Here is a 5,774-nt window from a genome sequence, read left to right on the forward strand (position 1 = left end):
ATATTCTTTTGCGTTACTACTCTTGAATTTTTTTTTTTTTTTTTTTGGATGAATAAATAATCTATTAAAGAGACAAAACAAAAAACAAAATCACAAGCTCGAGTCAGCTAGCAGTGGGGATTTGGGAGTTGATCCCCCAGGAGACAACAATAAGCTTGTTCCTTGGGGAATCAACAACCGGGGGGAGGGGAGAGGAGGAAATCCTAGTTGAAACATCAAAATAAATAGCATTCCAAATGGAATTGATAGAGCGGGATTTGGAGTTCCAGCGCCTGAGATTACGCTCCCACCATAGATGGTGGACTGTGGCACCAAAGACGAGCTTGCCAATACGATCACAAATAGAGGTACCTGCGAATTTGCTCAGAATCCAAGACCAGTCACGGGTAAACCCAAATGAGCGACGGGAACGGGGCCAAATATAACTCAAGGCTTTCCTCCACAGGGCACTAGAGAAAGGGCAAGTAAAGAATAAATGTTCAGTGTCCTCAATACCATTCCAACAAAGGATACACTTTGGGTTCACAGGGATGTGGCGGGAAATAAGGAAAGACTGGGTTGGTAGGGCTAGGTTTAAGGCTCTCCAAAGAGTGAGAGAATGTCTGGGGATGTGGCCTTTAAACCATACCAGGGGTGGCCATGGAGGGGCAGGGGAGGGGGAGCGAACGAGGTTCCAGGCCGAAGCCGAGGTAAAGGATTTGGTAGTGGGGGACCAAATGATAGTATCATGAAGGAGGGGGTAATAGGGCGGAGGGAACTCCAAACTTGTGTGAGACTATGATGCGAGGAAGTAACCCAAGAACCATTGGAGATAAACTCCGAAAGCAAGGTGGATTTGGGAATTCGGGTTTCATAAGACTGTGCGGGGGGGAAAGAGCGAGAGGAGAATACCCATCGGATGCCACGGATCTAGCCAAAAAGAGGTGGAGGAGCCAGAGGAGATGTGGGTGGTGATGGCGGAAAGAGCCCGGGGACGGAGAAGGAGGAGCTTCCTCCAAGTCCAAGAGGGATAAGAGGGGCAAGAGACAGTCTAGAAAGAGTTGGATTTGAGAAGGTAAGAGTGAACCCAATTGACCCAAATAGAATTATCCTTGGTGATGATTTCCAAATGAGTTTAAGCAAAGCAGCGGCATTGACATCTTGAATCCTACGAATTCCTAGACCCCCTTTAGATTTGGGCCGACAAACCTTGGACCAACTTATGGGGCGGAGGAAGCGGGATGAATCCTGGCCCTTCCAGAGGAAAGCACAGAAGAGAGATTCCATAGCAAATGAGATGGCTTTAGGGATCGGGAAAATGCCACACCAATAAAGGTAAGAAGATTGGAGCACAGATCGGATGAGCTCAACCCTACCAGCAAAGGAAAGAAGCCGGCTTTTCCAAAGTTGGAGACTTTTGCGGATGTTATCCAACATAGGGGAGCAGTGATGACGAGTAAGCCTACCGGGATGAGAGGGAGACCAAGGTAGATAATAGGGAAGGAACCTGGCTTGAACCTAAAAATATTCAGGAGGGTCGAACGAAGGGGCTTTGAGACTCCAGACGGAAAGAGAGAAGATTTATCAATGTTGACTTTCAGGCCAGATAAAGACTCGAAGAAGGAGAGAGTAGAGGTTATAGTGGAGATGGATTTGGGGTCAGCTTTAGAGAAGATCATGAGATCATCTGCGAAAGCAAGATGAGTCAAATTGATGGCTTTACACCTAGGAATGGGAGAAATCAAGAGTTGATCAGTCTTGGGTTGAAGAAGATGGGATAGAACCTCCAAAGCTAGGGAGAAGAGAAAGGGAGAGAGGAGACAGCCTTGGCGGATACCAACACTAGAGAGGAAAAAATCCCGCCGGTGAGCCATTAGTAATGATAGAAAAGAAAGGGGTGGAAATGCAAATCTCGATCTAGTGGATAAAAGAAGGGGGGAATCTCATGGCTAACAGAACATCACTAATAAAATCCCAGCGAATAGAGTCAAAAGCTTTGTGGAGATCAACTTTAAGGAGAGCTGTAGGGGAGTGGGATGCTCTGTCAAACCCCCTGACAATCTCAACACAAAGAAGGATATTGTCCGCGATGCTACGACCGGAAATGAAAGCGGACTGGTTCGAGCTAACCAGGTTAGGCATAATCTTTTTGAGCCGATTTGCTAGGATTTTAGAGATGAACTTATGTAAGAGATTACAGAGGGAGATGGGGCGAAAATCAAAAAGGGAGGAGGCGCTTGCCTTTTTGGGGATGAGACAAAGAAAAGTTTGGTTGACAGAAGAGAGCTGAGAGGGGTTGAGGAAGAAACTGCGGATAGCCATAATAAGATCATCCTCAATGAGGTTCCAAGCACTAGAGTAAAACCCCATACTAAAACCATCAGGGCCAGGGGCACGATTTGGTTTGTGGGAACAAATGGCTTGAAGAATTTCATCATGGGATGGAATGGAGAAGAGAGAGGGGAGATCTTGATGGCTAACAAATTTGTTAATCAAACCAGGGGGAAGAGAGGGGCGCGGAGGGAGAGAAGAGCGAGGAGGAGAAAGGAGATTGGAGAAGAAGGAGACAACCTCAGCTTTGATCTCCGGAGGGTCAAGAATCCAAGATCCATTGCTAGAGAGGAGAGCTGGATAGAATTATAGTTATTTCTCGCTTTAAGGGAACGGTGGAAGAAAGCCGAATGTGGTTGTAGTTATCTCAAGTTTGTCTTAGTTTTTCTAATTCTATTTAGAGGCATTTTAAGGTCTCTATGAATGTGGTTGTATGTCGGTATCCCTTTAGTCGACTTTTTCGTTGTTTATCATTTATTGGAGTTATTCCGAGTCTAGCTCAAATGCAGTCATTCTGCACTACCAAAATAACATGCTTGTAGTGTTCTCTCAAAGAACTGTGTTATGAATTGGAAAATATAGACTTATCATCGCTATGCAATCTTATGCGAGGCATGGTGGCTACGCCCAGGCATATAGTGTACATGGTAGCAGTATGTTTTATCATATGTGATCCATCATAGGTTAATCTTTATGTGTTAGTCAATGTTATATTGTCAAGGGAGAGTATTCAAAATCAAGCATCCAACACAGAGGCTTTTTCATTGGGTAAGATGGGGTGCTAGTATCTTCTCATGCTCTTAACCAAACCCTTTCCCTGAACTCTTTAACTAACCCATATAGAATCTTTTTTTGTTTTTTGTTTTTGTTTTTGTGTTCGAGTAATGAAACTAACCCATATAGAATCACATAGCCTTGTCTTCAGATTGAGTTGCAGCATTTATTCCTGGGTCCTGAGTCTTGTGTTGCTACTCCATTTTTTTCTTTTTCTGGAAAGATGTAGCAACTCCATTTATGAAAAATATTATTGGCATGAGCTGCATGAATCTGATCCCCACAAGACCAATCAATGAAGGGGAAAAAGAAGAAGAAAAAAAACAAAAGAAAAAGTTGGTTCTTGGTAAGCTGAGTTGTCGCCCAAAAAAGCATAGAAACCCTTCACTTTACCATGAATCCATCTCTATCAAAAAGCATAGTAGCATGAAAGTGTTGGGTTTTGTGGGCTTAACTAACACTGGTTCCTTTATCTGGGCTCATATTCATTCAGGGGTATTACTGACCTTTATTATTGTGGGAGTGATTAAAGGTTAGGGTTTTATATTATAAATAACTCCTTGGGTCCCCGTAGCCGTCACACGCAATATTTGGGTTTGAGATTGTTTCCACAAACACTCAAACGAAGGATTCCAAAAAAGGTGAAAAGCTACGGAAGATTCAAGGAGAGCAAAAGGAGGAGAGCAAAAGGAGGATCTATAACGTGAATGCAACACAGGTATTTATTTCTACGCTTCCCCGATTGTATTCATAACATGCTTTAATTATTATAGAAATAATAGATCCTGGTGGATCGGTAGATCCAACAATTGGCATCAGAGCCATTTTTCTATAATAATTTAAGATTATGAATTATTGATTCTATTGTGTGATTAGCTGGTGTTCTGTTAATTTGATTTATTATTGGATCCAATGGAAGGATCATGGTTTAATTGAAACCTAAATCATCTATTGATTTAATTTATTATTGGGTTCGAATGGGATGATGCAGAGTTTAATTGAAACTCTAATTTGATTTATTATTAAAATCCAAAATAAAATGATCAATAATAAGTTTTTGTTGAGAAAATATGTGCTGCATTTTTTTTTATTTTTTTAACTGCAAGGAAGCAGATTAATTCCGTAACTCCCTTATAAGTGGAAATTAGTTTAATCTGATTGTTACTTTCATTCAATTTTCTCTATTCGGTGACGCACTATAGAAAAAAAACAAGAGGGAAAGAATTTAAAAGGAAGAGGAGATGCCAAGGATAAGGGGGGAATCGAGGAAACAAGAAAGATCGATACTGATGATCACGCGGGGTTGGAGAAATGATTTAAAAGAAGAAAAGAGATAAACAACTTGGTGGAGAAAGATTAATAAAGAACGCAACAAATGGGAGGATAAATGAATAATATAAAAGGGGCAAAATGAAAGAGAAAGACGAGATGTTGGAAATTTAGAGGAGTCGTTCTGGGCTGGGAAAAGCAAAGGAAGAAAAAAGATGTGATTGGATAAATTGGGGAGACTAGATTCTGGGAATAGGTGAATCTTGAATACAGGGAGAATCGGAAGAGGCAAAGCGGGAAGGGATTTGTTGGGCGGCAGGGAGAATATTAAGAGGATTCAGATATTATTTAGATATAGATATATATTATATCTCTAAAGTTATGGGAGAGACAAAGAAGGGGAGGAGAAAGAACTGGGTTATACATTTCAGCATAAAGATGGGATTTAGTAATGACCTATTTATTCAAAACTGAATGATAATCGAGCAACAGGGGGGATGGACTAGAGTGTGGAGAAAGGATGAGGATAGCTTGGAAACAATATCAAGGGAGAAGGGGGGAGGCAGGGTGTAGAATGATGGAAAAGATCTAAATGGATTTTGATGGGATTGATTGTTGTTTTGGTGGGTGTTAAATGATTTGGAACGTATAAGCTTTGTAGGTTGATAGTAAATGTGTGGGGCTGAGCCACAACATAGAAACGAAGAAAGATAAAGAGTAAGCATGCTAGTGTAATATATAATCTAATTCCTATAGTTTTATCTACAGATAAGGAAGCATTGAGATGGTTTTATTGGATTACTAAGGATCAGGTTGTGGGGGGAGGAATACCAGTACTGACTGATTCTTGAGTTGCAATATATATGATGTGGATAAGATGGAGATATGAAACAAACTGTCTCTGAATCAGGAGACAAGGTATAGAAATAAGAACTGAAAAAAAAAAAAAAAAAAAAAAAAAAAAAAAAAAAAAAAAAGGGGAAATAGGGACGCCCAGGGCTATTGGGGTTTGGGGGAATTATGGAGAATTTTAGGGCCGGGGGGAGGGGATCCAAAACAGCGGATCGGGAAGAATGTTGGGGACGAGGAGAGAAGAAGAGAGGCGAAGGGGGAGGGATTTGGAGGTGAAATTGGATGCAGACGGAGGTGAGGAAATTCAAATGTTGTCAAGGGGGAACAAAAGATGATGAATAGGTACATCAATGAAGAGTTATGGATGTGGTCAAGTCCATGCTCTGTTGTTGGCAGGGGATGCCTTTGCAGAACACATGATAGTAATATATGGCAGGAAATTTGATGCTCAAGAATTGCTCAACCAACGCATCACCATGGCCATAGTATTGGGTGTTGAGTAATTGGTGGTTTGTGACTTCAAAATGGAGATAAAATTAATAGTGTTTGGATTGAATTGATAATATCCG

Source organism: Hakea prostrata, chromosome 4 (genome assembly GCF_041222555.1).
Source record: "Hakea prostrata isolate BN-2017 chromosome 4, UWA_Hpros_2, whole genome shotgun sequence".
Classification (NCBI taxonomy): domain Eukaryota; kingdom Viridiplantae; phylum Streptophyta; class Magnoliopsida; order Proteales; family Proteaceae; genus Hakea; species Hakea prostrata.